The sequence below is a fragment of the Microcaecilia unicolor genome, chromosome 2 (genome assembly GCF_901765095.1).
Source record: "Microcaecilia unicolor chromosome 2, aMicUni1.1, whole genome shotgun sequence".
NCBI classification, from domain to species: Eukaryota; Metazoa; Chordata; class Amphibia; order Gymnophiona; family Siphonopidae; genus Microcaecilia; species Microcaecilia unicolor.
The window spans coordinates 383,634,732-383,652,653 of NC_044032.1; the positions used below are offsets into that span (position 1 = coordinate 383,634,732).

General features: G+C 49.4%; 1 protein-coding gene across 1 annotated transcript in view; it reads left to right on the forward strand.

Moving 5' to 3' along the window:
• Positions 1-17,922, forward strand: part of FRAS1 (Fraser extracellular matrix complex subunit 1) — a 689,426-nt gene that overhangs the window by 491,634 nt on the left and 179,870 nt on the right.

The following is a 17,922-nucleotide window of genomic DNA, read 5'->3' on the forward strand; positions in this document are numbered from 1 at the left end:
GTTTGGTGTCATCCATCTTGTCACCTTCGCTGTGCTTTTTTCTTGGTTTTCCCTCTCCTCTTTGGCATAACGAAGACCGAAAAGGAAATGTAGAGAGATGGGTGGGAGCTCACGCCACACACTTCCTCTCAGGATGCCATCTTATCCCTGAGTCTTTCTTCCTATTAATTTTGAAAATTCATGGCAGTAGTACGGGAATTGTATCTAGGCTGAAGTACAGGTTTCCTCTGGGGAGCAGGAATCAACACAGAGATGACATGTGGAGGGGCATAATTGAACGAAAACGTCTATCTCCATGGGCGTTTATCTCCGAGAACGGGTCCGTGAAGGGGCGGACCGAACCGTATTTTCGAAAAAAATAGACGTCCATGTTTTATTCGACAATTTGTGAGCTGGGCATTTTTGTTTTTCAGTGATAATGGAAAATGAAAGCGCCCAGCTCAAAAACGAATAAATCCAAGGCATTTGTTCGTGGGAGGGGCCAGGAGTCGTAGTGCACTGGTCCCCCTCACATGCCAGGACACCAACCGGGCACCCTAGGGGGCACTTTTACAAAAAAAAAAAAAAAAAGGTAAAAGAGCTCCCAGGTGCATAGCACCTTTCCCTTGTGTGTTGAACCTCCCCAAATCCCCCTCAAAACCCACTGCCCACAAGTCTACACCATTACTATAGCCCTAAGGGGTGAAGGGGGGCACCTACATGTGGGTACAGTGGGTTTGGGGGGGTTGGACGACTAAGCATTAAGCAGCACAATTGTAACAGGTAGGGGGGGATGGGCCTGAGTCCACCTGCCTGAAGTCCACTGCACCCCTAACAACTGCTCCAGGGACCTGCATACTGCTGCCAGGGAGGTGGGTATGACATTTGAGGGTGAAAATAAAAATTTGTGAAACATCATGTTTTGTGGTGGGAGGGGGTTAGTGACCACTGGGGGAGTCAGGGGAGGTCATCCCCGATTCCCTCTGGTGGTCATCTGGTCATTTAGGGCACTTTTGGGGGCCTTATTCGTGAAAAAACAGGGTCCAGGAAAAGTGCCCTAAATAAGTACATAAGTACATAAGTAGTGCCATACTGGGAAAGACCAAAGGTCCATCTAGCCCAGCATCCTGTCACCGACAGTGGCCAATCCAGGTCAAGGGCACCTGGCACGCTCCCCAAACGTAAAAACATTCCAGACAAGTTATACCTAAAAATGCGGAATTTTTCCAAGTCCATTTAATAGCGGTCTATGGACTTGTCCTTTAGGAATCTATCTAACCCCTTTTTAAACTCCGTCAAGCTAACCGCCCGTACCACGTTCTCCGGCAACGAATTCCAGAGTCTAATTACACGTTGGGTGAAGAAATATTTTCTCCGATTCGTTTTAAATTTACCACACTGTAGCTTCAACTCATGCCCTCTAGTCCTAGTATTTTTGGATAGCGTGAACAGTCGCTTCACATCCACCCAATCCATTCCACTCATTATTTTATACACTTCTATCATATCTCCCCTCAGCCGCATACTTTTTTCCATTATCTGCGAAAGGCGCCCATCTCTCCTCGGCCAATAACCACGCCCCAGTTCCACCTTCGCCATGCCTCCGACGCCCCCGTCAACTTTGTACGCTTCCGCGATGGAGTGCAGTTAAAAACGTCCAAAATCGGCTTTCCATTATACCGATTTATTCGTTTTTGTGAGATAAACGTCTATCTCCCGATTTGGGTTGAAATCTAGGCGTTTTTCTCTTTCAATTATAAGGTGGATAGCCAGTCAGTCCATGCACACAAGAGCTTGTGTGTGCCATTTTAGAAGTAATGCTTGTTCAGCAGAGCTGCTCTAGTTCAGGATTCCAAAATGCTTCCAGTTTTACTTGTGTGTAGAGCAAGAATTATGGGTTGGTTCTAAAGCATGGAAGCAAGAGATCTATTTTGTGTCCTACAGCCTGGCAGAGTCAGGCAGCTGCCAATTCAAGGGCAATCCCAACAAAAAAAAGGGCACTAACCTGCTTATAATCGAACGAGAAAAACGCCCAAGAGCCGACCTAAATCGGGAGATGGACGTTAATCTCACAAAAACGAGTAAATCCATATAATCGAAAGCAATGTTTCAGTGCGTCCGTGTCGCTCGTACGTGGACGTAAAAACGCCCAAATAAGAGGCGTGTCGGGGGCGTGTTAGGGGCGGTGATACGACGTGGACGGGTACAACGTATAACGAATAGCGAAAGGGCTCTGGTTGAGCGGGAAGATGGGCGTAATATGATGGACCCGAAATAAAAGCGACCAGAGCAAGGGGGAAAGCGTCTTTAGACCCATTAGCGATTGTGTGTAGTTGGAGAGTGGCGATATTGTTGGTGGAAGAGCTGAAGTGGTGGTTGCAGAGAGAAAGCCGAGCGTGTTGAGTACCTGTGACGGTCGTCTGTGTGCCCTGCCTCTTTTTGTGTCTTACCCTTTCACCGTTCCTTACTCCTACTCCTTTGCTCCATCGCCCCCTTCCCCTCCCCCTATCCCTCCCCATTCACTCTTCCCACGTGTATACTGTATTCCCTGACCTCCGTTTGTCTCTGTGTGCCTGTACTGTTTGGCGAGTGAGTGGCCAGAGGGGCGTAGTGGCTGGAAGTGACAGATCTGTGTGTGTTGCTGTTTGACTACTAGTCCTAATACTTGCACTGGTGGTGGGGATATGGATGCACTTAATGCACTTGTGGCATTCATGCTACACGAAGAGGCCACCCACCGCAGGAGGTATTCACGGCCCCGAGTGTTTAGGCCCCGCACCACCTTCCTACAACTCACTGACCAGCAGTGTCTAACAAGGTTCAGGTTTGATAGGGCCACCATTCGTCAGCTGTGTGAGCAGCTGAAACCCCTCCTTCAGCCCCAGACACGTAGGAATAACCCCATCCCTGCCCACCTCAAAATCACTTCTGCTCTCTCTGTCCTGGCCACTGGCAGTTTTCAATCCGTATTAGCTGCTAACACAGGCCTCACCCAGGCTTCTATTTCACACTGTCTCACCCAGTTCCTGGATGCCTTCATAACTCACACCTCACACTACATCACTTTCCCCACCACCCCCCAGGCTCTGCACAACAACATGGCCGCCTTCTATGCTGTTGCTAGATTCCCCTCGGTCATCGGTGTGATAGACTGCACACACGTAGCCCTCAGACCCCCCCGGGCACACGAAGCCACCTACAGAAATAGGAAGGCATTTCATTCTATGAACATGCAAGTTGTATGTGATGCCCAGGGGGAGATATTAGACGTGTGTGCCAGGTACCCCGGCTCCAGCCACGATGCCTACATCCTACAGCACTCGGGCATCTTCCGCAGGTTCGAGCAAGGGGAGTTCATTGGTGGATGGCTACTAGGTAAGTGCAACATGCATGTACCACCCATACTAGACCTCCTCCACTGGGCAACCCTCCGCCCTGGCTTCCTCCACCACAACCCACTATCCAAATCCCCCCGCCCCCCCCCTGTACCTGCTCCAAGCGATACACACTCATCTATCTCATTCTGCTTTTCTGCAAAGGTGACCGAGGCTACCCGCAGAGGACATGGCTCATGACCCCCCTGATCCACCCACAACCAGGGCCAGAAGAAACCTACAACAGGAAACATCGCAGCACCCGGGGGATCATTGAGCGCACCTTTGGTTTATTGAAAAACCGCTTCCGCTGTCTGGACCGGTCTGGAGGAGAGCTGCTCTACAGTCCAGAAAAGGTGGCCAAGATCTTTGTGGCGTGCTGTATGTTACACAATTTGGCCCAGCGCAGAGGACAGCCTCTCCCAGAGGAGCCACAGCCACCACCAGAAGAGGCCCCAGATGAGCTGGAAGAGGAGCCCCCTCCACCCCCAGCCCACAGAGCAGAGCTCAATGCCTACCAGCTTGGCGTAAGAGCAAGACAAAGACTCATTGAAACAAGTTTTAGGTGAATGTAAGTGAGCATTTATTTTTTACATACAGTGCATATGTGTTTGGTCAACCCCACCACCACCACCACCACCCCCCCTCCCACACCCACCCCCCTCCCACCAACCCTCACCCTACAGCATGTCCCATCATTTTCCCCTTCCCTTCCCCCGTCCCCTCCTACCCCTCCCACGCCCTTCCTTTGCAGCTGGTGCTGCACGGGAAGTCTCTTCCCCCTCTTCGGAGCTGCTGCTCCCAGTGTCCTCCTCCCTATCCCCACGGCAGCCTGCGGCTTCGGCTGCACCGTGGAAATCGGGCCACCTTCTTGGTTGTAGTGGTCTGGCCACAGGACCCAGAATGGGAGAAGCAGGAGTGGGTGCGGAGGCTGAGGAGCGCAATGCCCACCTCTTAGCTGGTGGTTGCTGGTGGTCAGTGGAGGAGGAGGTTGATGGCAGGGGCTGCTCCAGCAGCACGGGGGCTGGAGTAGGCGCGGTGCCCTGAGGGTGCAGGTGTTGGATGCTCTGCTCCAGCCGTCTCAGTTGCTGGAGCACCTCCTGGTGGCCTTCACGTTGCGCCTGGAGGAGTTCTTGGTGTGCTCGCTGCTGTGCCTCCAGTGCTTGGCGCTGCAGCTCCAGTTTCTGCTGGCGGTACTCCTCCAAGCGCACGTTGTGGCGGAGTAGTTCCGTGGCCAGCCGCAGGAGTTTCCTCCTTTGGGCGGATGGCCTCTGGCGGGGAGCTGGGCCCTCCTCCTCCTCACCAAAGTCCTCCGGTGCTGGAGGTGCGGCCTCTGCTGGTGCAGGTGGTGGTGGTGGTGGCAGAGCCTGGACAGCTGGTGCAGGTGGTGGTGGTGGTGGTGGCAGAGGCTGGACAGCTGGTGCAGGTGGTGGTGGTGGTGCTGGCAGAGGCTGGACAGCCGGTGCAGGTGGTGGTGGTGGTGCTGGCAGAGGCTGGACAGCCGGTGCAGGTGGTGGTGGTGGTGCTGGCAGAGGCTGGACAGCTGGTGGTGGTAGAGGCTGGACAGCTGGTGCAGGTGGTGGTGGACGCGGAGGATGCACAGCTGGTGCAGGTGGTGGAGGCTGGACTGCTGGTGCTGCAGGCTGTGGAGGTTGAGGCTGGACGGATGGTGTAGGGCGTTGGCCTTGCAGGCCACTAGGGCCAGCCTCCTCTGAGTCTTCACCTGTATAGCACAAGAGTGAGGAATAGTGTTGGTGCAAATAACCCACTTTTGTCTTTCAGCATTCATATACATTGGTATGTCCCCCAACCTGATGACCCAGCAAAGAGATGGTGAGGAGAAATGGAATTGACACGGGTACAAAAGAGAGAGGCCCGCAGGCAGCTGGGTAGAGGTGGTGGATGAGCAGCCAAGAGAAGGACACCACTCACAACGTTGTGCACAAGCTGTTAGTTGTATAATTGTTAAATTGAACAACATTGCAGCATGTGTTGTGTTACTACTGACTTGCTAAACTGCATAGAACTGCTTTATGACCCCCATTACAGGCTCCTTCAGTTGAATGCATGTGGCCCACACTCAGTAGAGCACAGAGGTCACAGGAGGAACTAGGCACAGTTTGGTAAAATGGGAAAATAGGAGGGAGTAGTAGGGAAGGACGGCCCCCAGAGTTCTGCCACAGTAGTAACCTACACACACCCATAGGAGCCAACTGGAAAGTAGTATTGGGGGTGCTAAGCCCAGTGACCAACACTCCTCCCTGCACAGCTACATGATCTTTCCTCAATATTGGGGGTGCTCACACACACACACAGCACCCACCCTGTCTGCTTGCTCCTATAACACACATGACCACTACCACTACTCAAATAGAGCTTACAATTAATTCTATAAATATGGGCACACAGGACAAGTAAGAGGAAACCCAATGACAATGGTAGGGATAGGGAGTAAGGGTAGAGAGCTAGTGAGTAGGGGTTACCAGGTCACAACAGCATCATAAAGGTGGCCTGTTAATATACAGAAAGACAGCCAGAGATACTCCCACCCCCACCCCCACCCCCACCTACCTCCCTCCTCCTGCCCCCCACTCCTCACCTCCCTCCCTCCTCCTGCCCCCCACTCCTCACCTCCCTCCCCCTGACCCCAACTTCTATAACACAAGTGTACTGCAGCACAACAGATACCCCAACTGCATAATGAAACACCTACCCGAGTCCTCAGCCTGGCCCGAGGTGTCCATGGAGCCAATCCCGTGGATGCCCTCCTGGGGTAGGAGGGAGTACACCATCAGCTCGATGGGTGTAAGGTTGGCAGTATCATTGCCTGGGGGATTGGCCCCTGCCTTCCTCCGAACATCCCTCCTCAGCTTCCGCCACTTCCTCTTGCAGTCCTCCACGTCTCTCCCAGCATGGAAGACAGCATTCAGGCTGTCCCGTACTGCCTCCCATTCCCGCTGCTTTACTGTTGCTGCCAGCCTCTGCCCTGTGGGAGCAAACAGACTCCGGTGCCGCTGTACAATTTCTTGTACCAGGAGCTCCACCTCTGCCTCGAGAAAATTACCCTTCCGGGTCGGCGGCATGCGTGGTGGCATTGTACCAATGGGGTTTTCGAAAATACGGAGTGGGCGTTTATATAGGCGCCAAGAACGCCCATTGAGACGGGGGAATAGGCGTTTCTGATTTGGGCGCTACTTTTTCAATTATACACATAATTCCTAAGCGTGCCCAGCTCAGATAGCGATTAGGAACACATGGTTTCGATTATGAGTAGATAAGTATGGGCGTCTCCACCTGCCTTCCCTTTCTTCATTGCCATTTTACCTGCCATTTCCTGCACTGAGACCTTGCCCGATGTTCGTAATAATCAGTTACAGGGTTTTACCCTCACTTAGCATGCTTGGGTACACCTGTGTATTTAGGGGGGGGGGAAATTATTGTTGGCCCTCAGCCACCACGCCTTCCGTTTCCTGTCTTCCACATCGCCTGATGCTCCCTTCCTTTCTCCCATTCTCTCTGCCTGGTTGTAGCAGGCAGTGTGTGGGGGCCACGAATTTGCTACACTCACCCCAAATCAAGCACCCCTCGGTAAGAGTCATTTCAATCAGGGAGATGTGCAGCTAATGTTCCAGAAGATAAAAGGCGCACTACACAGTCTTGAAACAGACGTTCATGGTAAGCTCTCATTTGTCTGCCACCTCTTCTCTTTGTGCTCATAGTCAAGGAGTGTGCATTCACTGTATGTATGTAGTCTGGAGTCAGATGTTAGGTAGCTCTGTTTTCACCAGGTTCCTGTGCACTGTACTGTGGGGTTGGCAGGTCCTCAGTGGTGTGGTCCAGCGGTTGGAGGTGCTGTATTGGTTCCCGGTAGCTTCCATCTTCCTTGTTTATGTGGTGTACCCCAGTCCCCATTTATGAAGTGGCCACCCATTCTCAAGGTCCATAGGCGGGGGAGGGGAGAATGATTAATGCAATGGATGTGTATAGCACATTATGGACCCACCTTCCTAAATTGCTCCATAGGTAGTAGGGTAGGGAACATGCACATTACATTGTTTTTAATCGGTAGCCTGGACAAAATGATCGAGGTGGCTACAGGTAGTGCCACTGAGGCCTATGACGTGGTGGTGAGGGAAAGGGGTGTGTGTACAGGTACCAACCCAAAGTAACTGGTGGTGGCTAAAGCCTGATGGCTGCTGTGGCCTACTGGTTAGAGCACCAGCCTTATAATCATAAGGTTGCTGGTTCAAATCCCACCTAAGGCAAGTCAGTTCAGCGACAAAGTTTGACACAAACCCAGAATACTTGAATGTAACACACCTTGATCGACTACTGGAGAAAGTGTGATCACACCTGCAAATAATGAGCACCATTTTTATTTGTGGCCTTCCCTAACACAAGTATTACATTGCAACTGTGATGAAGTAACCATCCATCTATTGGGTTTCCCATTGTTTCCCTTTTGCTCCTCAGCATTATATACCATAGCTGATGTATTCAATGTGAAAATATGAGCCAGCTGTTTGTATTGTAGGTCCTTCTTGCCCCCCCCCCCCCCACCCCACCAATGTGGCTTGTGGGTAAGGATATGTGTCCATCAGACAGCAAACACTTTGTATGTGGTACCTGGAGTTATGTGGAAGTGTGTACCTGGCAGATCACACGTGGTACACTATTAATCTCTTATTGATGGCACTCTGTATTGTGGGTCAGTATGGTGGAGGGGAGGGAGGGAGGAAGGGAGAGAGAGATGCTGGCTGGCCATTTTTATTAATGAACACAAATATCCATCCAGCCTCCCCGGCCCAACCCCCCTGCACATATGGGCCATGCAGGTTGGAATGAACAGGTGGCGTTCTGTCTGGCCAACATTCTCAGACATACATCACCTTCTCATTCACACAGCACATTTAATGCTATGCATATTGCTGCCTCCTTCCTCTCAACTCAACAGCACCATTTGGTGATATGTAATGCACAAGGGAGACAAACACACACACACACCCTGATAGTTATATTATAACAAAAATTTATTTGGCCCCCATCCCCACCCCCACCCCTACAAAATAACCCCAACAATGCCCTCCTCCCCCCCACAACTCCCCACACACCCCAACAATTCCCTCCCCCACCCCCCACAGAACCCCCAACATTTCCCTCCCCCCACACACACAACCCCAACAATTCCCTCCCTCCCTCCCCCCACACACACAACACCAACAGGCCCCCCTATTTAAATTAAGGGCGGCCACGCCCTCTTAGTAAGGCCCTCTGTAGCAGGGCAATGAGCAGCCCCAGCAGTACCCTTAGTGGGCCCTGGAGCTGCTAATTGCCCTGCCGTAGGGCTGTCACCTCCTGCAGCAGCTGGTGCTGGCCAACTATAATCTGCTGCTGGCCATCTACCAGCTGCTGCAGGAGGCGCACTACAGTCGCCGGCCCAAAGGCTGGAGGTGGGCCAGGGGACATGGATGATGGCCCAGGGGATGGAGGTGGGCCAGGGGACACAGAAGCTGGCCCAGGGGATGGAGGTGGGCCAGGGGACACAGAAGCTGGCCCAGGGGATGGAGGTGGGCCAGGGGACACAGAAGCTGGCCCAGGGGATGGAGGTGGGCCAGGCGATGGTGCTGCAGGTGGGGAGGGGTCCTCATGCAGGTCTATAATGAGGACTCCCTCCTCCGAGTCCTCCTCCTCCTCTTCTTGCTGGTGGCCCGCCTCCTGGCCTGGCTCCTGCTCCTCCTCTTCCTCCATGTGCCCCTCCTCCTGCTCTTCCTCCTCCTCCTCCTCCTCCTCCTCCTCCTGGGGGTGGTGGCCCTCCTCATCCTGGCGCTCACTTTCCTGCTGGTGGAGCCCTGTGTATGTAAAAGGAGTGTGATTGAGATCAGTGCATACACCATGGCTTGCATAGTGCAGTAGCTGGGTGGCATGGGGCAGGGTGTGGTAAGGCGTAGCCTATGCCCATGGGGAATGAGCTGCATCAGATGACATGAAACAGAACCCTGGACCCTCCTCTGACACACACCACGCAGGACATGTGGCCATACCAAATTCATTGCTGACCAGCATGTTTGCATTGTGAAATGCAACGAGGGGTTGATGGGCAGTTGTTGGGGGGGGGGGGGCAGTGGGAAGGGTGTTGAGCACAATTCTTTTATGTGATTTAGGCCATAACATGCAGTAAAAGTAGGGCCTCAGGCAGCTGTACCAGGACACAGTAATCAGCCACCACAATAAGGGGAATAGTAAAGTGTGGCATATCATCTCATTCATCTCGGGAGGATGGTCGGACGTTGCAAGCATGCTCATGGGAGAACCCCTGCAACCTGCATCCTTGATCTGGGACAGATATGGTATTACTTACTAGGTGGCTATTAGGCACATGGGAAGTGATATTGTACAACACATTTGCTTTATTCATGAAATGTATGTAGTAATGTGTACAGGTGTCCTGTTTTTGAATACTTACGGCGAGCCCTGAGGTGCCTTCGCACCGCCCGGATGAGGTCAGGCCTCTCCCGCCTCACCCGCCGGAACCGCCTCCTTAAGGACTCGAGGTCCCGGTGGACTCCAAAGCGTCTGTAAGATATAAGTTTGTAGAGCAGGGGTCAGGGGTGTTGGTCCTTTTTGTCCTCTGCACACATTAATTTGCTATTCACATACCAGAGAGAGAGGGTCTACAGTGTTGGGGGGGGGGGGCACCTCCATTGGTAGTGAATCATAGGAGCCACCTTTTTAACATTTTGGGGGGTGGAACCCCCAGTGGAGATGACCCCTCCCTCCATACATATTTGATATTGGGGGTGGGGTGGTGAAGCACCCACAGCAGCCACCGAGTTGGTTCCTATGCAGATGATGGCAGAGAGGTGGGCATGAGGCCAGACAGTACCGTTTGTATACATTCTAATGTATGCTTGTTAAACTACTTTATATGTGTTATCATGACCATGTTATAAAGTATGGTATAGGTTTCATTGGTCTCATGCTTGCACTATTTGGAGGCGTTGTAACCCACTGGCTGCAAAGAGGGGTTGGAAAATGTGGCCTTCACATAACTAACGAAATTTTCACATAACACTAATAGCATAGTGACGATAGTAACCTAACGAAATACATTCTTGTAGGGATGTGGGAATGGTGGTCGTTTAAATAACATACAAATTATTAGTGATTGTGCATGTTCCTATATTACTCATGATCCTTGCATGGACACTCCAGTTACTGCTGGTAACATTGATGACGGAGCTGTTATATGTGTAGGTACAGGAGGGGAGGGGGGTTGGGCCATAACCTTACCTTTCTAGCCTTTCCCGGATACGGGACCAGGCTCGCATGGCCTGCAGCCTGGGGGGCAGGTGGTGGTGCTGGATGAAAAGGCGATGGCGGTGCCTTAGGCAGAGCCGGACAAGCAGCAGGCTCTCCTCTTCTCCAAAATTTGGCTCCCTGCGTTGTGCCATTTTTCCACGTGTTGGAAAAGAAGTGCCTTATATAGACGACCTTGCGTGAGGGACGTCGTTTCATGCACAGCTCCATATATGGATGACCATTCCATATATGGCCCCTATCAGCACGTGGACGCCCTCGTAAGCATAGACGTCTTTGACGTGCACATGCCTGCAGGAGTGTGAAACGTGCCTTATATAGATGACGCACCCCACCCGACCCTTTTCACATATACACAATATGCATTTACTGCATGTTTAGTAGGTGTACAGTGCATGCAGATCCGGACATTCAGATGGGCACATATGATGGAAGATTTGGTGGAGCAGTAGGTGTACAGTGCATGCAGATCCGGATATTCAGATGGGCACATATGATGGAAGTATGGGTGGAGCAGCATGATATGTCTGTAGTTGACACATATATGCGTTCCTCATATATTTCCGTACCCAGATGGCATGAACAACATGTATTGTACTTGCGATACACCTATGTACATTATTTTTCACACCACGTGATTTGGTCGTTTGCACCTGCAATAGTCGACCGTGTTAGGGCGCCCAATTTAGTCACGCTTATGCGCTCGTCATTTGATTGTTTTCTTACAGGGATAATCGATTGTCGAAAAACGCCCACACTATTTTTCCATTATACAGGTCTATTTTTGGACGTTATCGTAAGAACGCCCTAATTCGTACTTGGACGATCTTTCCATTTTGCCCCTCTAAGGGGATCAACTTCGAATGATAGCTTTCCATCCATTGATATAGGTTCACCAATGTGAATGTTTATAAAAGGTTGAGTGTGGCAAAATCCAGTATCCTTTTATAAAGATGAAAGCTTCAAAGCTTAACCCTAAAATACTCCCGTCATCTTGAATTACAGAAGGTCAAGGAGAAAATGCAGTTTACAACTAATAACAAAAGAAAGTAGGACAAGAACACTAACAGGAAAGTGGAAGTACTGAATGAGATTAGCCTTTGCAACATATGATCAGAGTTTTGGAGTGGGTTATGTCAGGGAGAGATTATGGCTTCATACTCTAGTAAGAAATCCTCACAGTAACTGAAAAATTTGTTTTATCTATACCCAAAAGGTTTTTTATTATAATGCCATAACATAACACTGTAACTGAATGCCAGGAGCAATAATATATTAATATAACAAAAATTTCAACAATAGGAAAAAAAAACCATAACAAATTTAAAAAACTTCTTAATTTACTTTGTATCATTAATGCAAAACAAAGCATATATTTACTCCAGTACCAATAGAACAGTTAGGGGTCTTTTTACTTAGGTGTACTAATGGATTTAACGCGTGCTAAATGCTGCACAGCCCACTGTCTACCTATGAGCAGCATGGCACTTGAAGCACAGTAATTGGTTAGCATTCACTAAATCTGTTAGCACATCTTGGTAAAAGAATTCCTTAATAAATAATATTAGAAAAAGAGGAGAAAAGGGTTCAGCTTAAAACCTTTTATTGCCCAACTACAAACAAATGGTGAAAAGTATAACTCATCATTGCCCAACCAAAATTTCAATATGTAACAAATGAAAAACCATTGTGTAGTTAACTTGGTCCTCATCTGATTTCTTTTCAATAATTATCTATCTGTGGCAACTAGTTCCAACAATCTTAGGTGTGACTTGCCAAGATCACATCACAAATTATGAGATACTAAGGAAAAGTAACTCCAGCAGATTACAAGATATTGTTACCGAATGCAGAGTCCAGTTGACAGGACACATTGTACGAATGGAAGACCATTATCATCCCAAGATGGCACTAAAATGGGGACCAGCTGGTGTATCGAGAAGAAGAGGAAGACAGAAACTGACCTAGAAGACAGATGGAGAAAGCTTGTTGCACAAAATCCATTGTCCAAAACATTTTCCACTTTCACATTGTTTGTACCATGTCCCAAATTGTGATATCAAAATAACTTTCCTACAAGCAAGAAGTTACAAAACTTCACCATTCACTTGTCAAGCTTTTGCTGATTTTCACCAATATCAATCAGGCACCAGGTTTCACTTGATAGGGCTTTATCAGGATAGGTAGGAGCCAAAATGCACAAATTTTCTTTATGCCATTGAGGAAATTTGTGTGCCATTGAACAAGTTAAGTACACAATGGTTATTTTTGATATTTGTTACAGATTGAAATTTTGGTTGGGCATTGATGAGTTAGTCACAAAACATATCATATAATTACAATTATATACCAAGATATGTTGTTCACTGCCCTCCCATTCATTTCCAGGTTATGGAGTGTACAGTGACAGCCACTTCCTTGTGCTTGACTGCATATACTGGCCATACTCTGTGGCTAATGGGAATGGGAAAATGGGCAACGGGGGAGGGAGGAAAGCCTACCATGTGTTCATGGGGCCCTTTTACCAAACTGCAGTGAAAAGTGGCCTTGGTGCGTGCTTGCATGGGTCATTCCTGCGTGCTAAGGCCATTTTTCCACATGGGTAAAATGGCTGAATTTCTTTTTTTCTATTAATGGCCACATGCTGATTTTCCCATTAACATGTAGCCATTAGATCATGAGCCCCTACTGTCACTGATTAATGCAGATCATGCTTACCCTCTGACTCAGGCATGCCTCCAGTGCTAAAAAATAAAATCTGTTTTTTACTGCATGGGTAGTGCTTGTTGATGCCAATATTACCGCGGGACACCTGAGTGTGCCCCACGATAAGGCATTTTAAGCTGAGGTAAGCACGTGTTCCCTTACGTAGTTTCCCACTATTCCATAACCTGTGAGTAGTTGTGTTTATCAACCAGCAGGTAGAGATAGAAGACTGAAAACTGAGCTGAGACATATCTCTCTTGGCATCCAGTCCAGCTTCTCAGTATTTTCCATCTCCTGCAGGTGGATGGCAGCTTGAAGCAGGGTAGACCTACTTGGCAGATGCTATTTATGATGTGTTATGGTTTACAGCCCACTGTATGTCTTTGGCTGTCACGACTCGTCTGCAACTCTGGTTCCGGCATTGGGCAGCAGATGCAGCATCAAAGTCATGTCTAGTTAAACTGCTCTTTTGGGACAAGTAGCTATTTGGAGAAGATCTCAGTAACTTGATGAAAGAACTGGGGGAAACTTAAGCCATAGCGGTTGCTGGAAGATAAGCTGAAGGCCTCTGGATATCTGCCTTCAGGGGACTCTCGATCTGGATTTCAAGACAGCAGACGGTACGAGCCTGTTTCTCAACAATATGATCAGAAGTCCCACTTTCAGGCTTGCCAGTCTTCTTTTTGTGCACACAGGAAGTCCTCAGTCAACTAGAATGCCCAGTGCCTCCAGAGCTTTGCAGTGAAGTGATGCTGGTCCAGTCTCCCTCTAGTGGAAGGACATATTCAGGAATTTCAGAAGGAGTAGGCCAAAATCATGCCAGACCAATTAATTCTGGATATTCATACTGAAGGTTACAAATTGGAGTTCCTTGCTCGTGCTCCAGGCCATTGTTCCTATTCTCCAGGCTGAACAGGGACAAGGCAAATACTCCATCTAATTCTTTGTCCCAGAGAAGGAAAGCAACTTTCGTCCAGTCTTAGCTCTCAAAAGTCTTAACTGCTGCCTCCGAGTGTTCTGCATTCGCATGGAGATACTAAGAGCAGTCATAGCCTCAGTTCAAGCAGGAGAGTTTCTCACTGCCCTCTATTTCAAGGCTATATCCATATGATCGCTACATCAGAGGTTTATATATTTTGCCGTGCTGGGCTGTCACTTCCAGTTCAGGGCTTTTCCCTTCAGTTATGCCATAGCTCCAAGAACGTTTAGCAAAGTTATGATGGGGGTGGCATCCTTTCCTCAGCACAAGGAAATGAGAGTTCACCCATATCTTGATAATTTGCTCATTCATGCATCGTCCTATTCGGACAGCGTGGCAGCGATTGACAAAGTTGTCCATCTGCAGTTGTTGGGTTGGGTGATCAATTTTAAGAAGAACAGACCAGGGCTGCCGAGAGGGGGGACAGGGGGGACAAAATTGCCCGGGCCTCCGGGGGGGGGGGCCCGGCGCCGCCGCTGCAGTCCAGCCCGCTCTCCATTGCTCCCTGGCATTGAACTTCAGCGCCTCACCTTCGAAAGCGCAGCAAGTAGCGGCAGACCACTCCTTCCTTCCTTGTCCCGCCCTCGCCTGACGTAACTTCCGCGAGGGCGGGACACGGAAGGAAGGAGTGGTCTGCCGCTGCTTGTTGCTGCGCTTTCGAAGGTGAGGTGCTTAAGGTCAGTGCAGTGGCCCCAGGGGTGGAGAGAGGGCCCAGTGGTGGATGGAGGGGGGCCCGGCGACCACAGGTAGGGGGGCCCCGGGGGGCGGCCTTGTCCTGGGCCTGGCCCAGTCTCTCGGTGGCCCTGGAACAGACTAACTTCATTGCAGACGCTGGAGTATCTGGGCGTTCTATTCAACACAGTATGGGAGAGGATCTGCCTCAAGGAGCACAGGAGGTCGAAGCTGGTTCAACAGATTCATCTCAGTCCAGTCAGGCCCAGGGTCTGGGACTGTGTCCAGGTTCTGGAGTCAATGACGACAGCGATAGATGTGGTGCCATGGGCAAAGGCTCTATCGCTCAGGAATTTGACCATCAGAGCTCCCTTTCCAATAACACAATGTGAAGTGATGAGAACAGACACCAGCAAGTCAGATTGGGAAGCTCATTACAAGATCCATCTGGCACAGGGCACCTGGATGGAACAGGGATCTCAGTGGTCAGTAAATTGCTTGGAGCTTAGGGCAGTGTGGAATGCCTTATACAACTTTGCTCCCTTTGTGGCGGGGACCCCAGTCTGAGTTTTCTTTCAAAATGTGATGGCGGTGGCTTATATCAACAAGCAAGGTGGGACCCGCAGTCTAATGGCAGTGGAGGTGACCTCTTTCATGAGCTGGTGGAGAAAAATCTTCTCTGCTTGTCAGCTCTCATCGCTGGGTTCTTGAATGTGGAAGTGGACTTTCTCAGGAGACACTTCTTGGACCCAGAGAATGAGAAATATCCAGCCAGGGGTTTCAGCTGAGAGTGAACCGTTGGGGTTCTCCATTTCTGGACTTGAAAGTGACAAACTGGAATACCAAAGAGCCCAAGTTCTTCATCTGTTGTAAATAACCGGGCTTGATGTGGATTGATGCCCTACTGCAGCCCTGGCCAGAAGCACATCTACTGTATGTCTTCCCTCCTTGGCCCATGGTAGGCCACGTGTTGAAAAGGGTCGCATTACACTGGGGTTGAATAATTCTTGTGCCACAGATTGGCCACAGTGGTACACAGACCTGATTTGATTGCTGGACAGGAGTCCTCTCCGTCTTCTGCAGGTACATAGTCTACTGAAGCAAGGCCCGGTGCTCATGGAGGATCTGCTCCCCTTTGGTCTTACGGTTTGACTGTTGAAAGGGCTCGGATGAGACAAAAAGTTTATTCTGATTTGGTCAATGCTACCCTGCTTCAGGCTCAGAAACACTCTATATCGATGGTATATGCAAAGATATGGAGGATGTGTGAGGGCCGGTATTCTAAGCGCAAACTATCTCCCTTCTCTGCTCATATCACTCACATCCTAGCATTTAGCCAAGCAAATCTTCAGAAAGTATTGGCATTTGATTCTCTAAAAGTTCAGGTTTGGCTTTTGCCTGTTTCAGGGACCGACTACAGAAGACATCTTGTGTGGCTCACTAGGATATCATTCGATTCTTGTGGGGAGTGGGTCACTTGCAGCCTCGGTGTTGCACGCTGTTTCTGGTGTTTCACCTTAGTTTAGTCTTTCGGACTCTTCAGAAGCCTCCTTTTGAGCCACTCTGGAAGGCCTCCTTGAAAGATCTTACACTAAAGACAATGTTCTTGATGGCTGTTGCTTTGGCACATAGGGTTTTGAAGCTTTAGTTTCTCTCTTGTCGGGATCTCTTTCTTCGCTTTTCAGATGCGGAGGTCTCTCTGTACATGGTTCCTTCCTTTCTTACGAAAGTGCTATCAGCATTTCATCTCAACCAATCTGTGGAGCTTCTGTCCTTTCACAGAGAAGACGAAGAGGCTTAGTATTCTTCCTTGAAGCTTCTCAATGTGCATGGAGTCCTCATTAGATAGTTGGAAGTCACAAATCAGTTTAACAGTTTGGATGCACTCTTTGTGCTTTTTTGTAAACAGAGGCTTGTCCTCATGGCTTCCAAGCCCACAATTGCTAGATGGCTGAAGAACACTATCGCGTCAACGTGTTTGCTTGCGGTGAAGTAGGCTCCTCAGGGCTTGTGGGCTCATTCAATGAGATGTACAGTGACATACTGGGCAATGACATACTGGGCAGTGGATAGTTGCAAGGCGGTGACGTAGTTGACGTGGCATACCTTTGTCAAGCCCTACTGGGTGAACATTGCAGCACACTCTGAAGCCAGTTTTTGGGCTTCGGTCCTCAGGGCAGTGGTGTCAAGATCCCACTGGTTCTGGAATAGTGGGAATCTATCTAATGGAAGGTGAAATTAGGTTTTACCTGATAATTATATTTCCTCTAGTCCTTCCCACTATTCCAGAAGCCCACCCGAGGTTTCTGAGAAGTTTAGTTAATACGAAGTAATGGGCAAAATAATGACTGTCACCTTGCATGGTGCTTCCTGCATATCTCTTGTACTTTACAAGTTGTCCAGAGATGTGAGAGGTCCACACGTTTGCTTGTCTGGTTAGTTTTAGGTTAGCAAGTTACTTAAGGTTGTGTTTATTCTGAGTTTCTTCTTACTGCTTGTTTATGGAAATACTGAGGAGCTGGTCTGGATGCCAAGAGAGATATGTCTCAGCTCAGTTTTCAGTTCTCTATCTCCATCTGCTAAGTTGATGGACTAGTGGGAAGGACTAGAGTAAAGAAAGTGAAGTCTGCGTGATTTTTTTGCTGTTTGGTCGTTTTGCTGTTTGAAGAACTACTTGCAGTTTTTTTTTCAGATATAAGTAGCTTAGAGTCCCTGCTCTCCAGAGAGGTTACTGTGAAGGTTCCTGGTTGTGTGGATAGTGCCAGAGGGGTTAAGGGGGCTACTGGGCTTAGGGATATGAATACTGGAGGCTTGTAGCCCATCCTGTTTGGGATGGTGTCAGCATTTTATGTTCTCTGTCTCCATCTGCTGGTAGAGGGGCAAAACCCACGCATC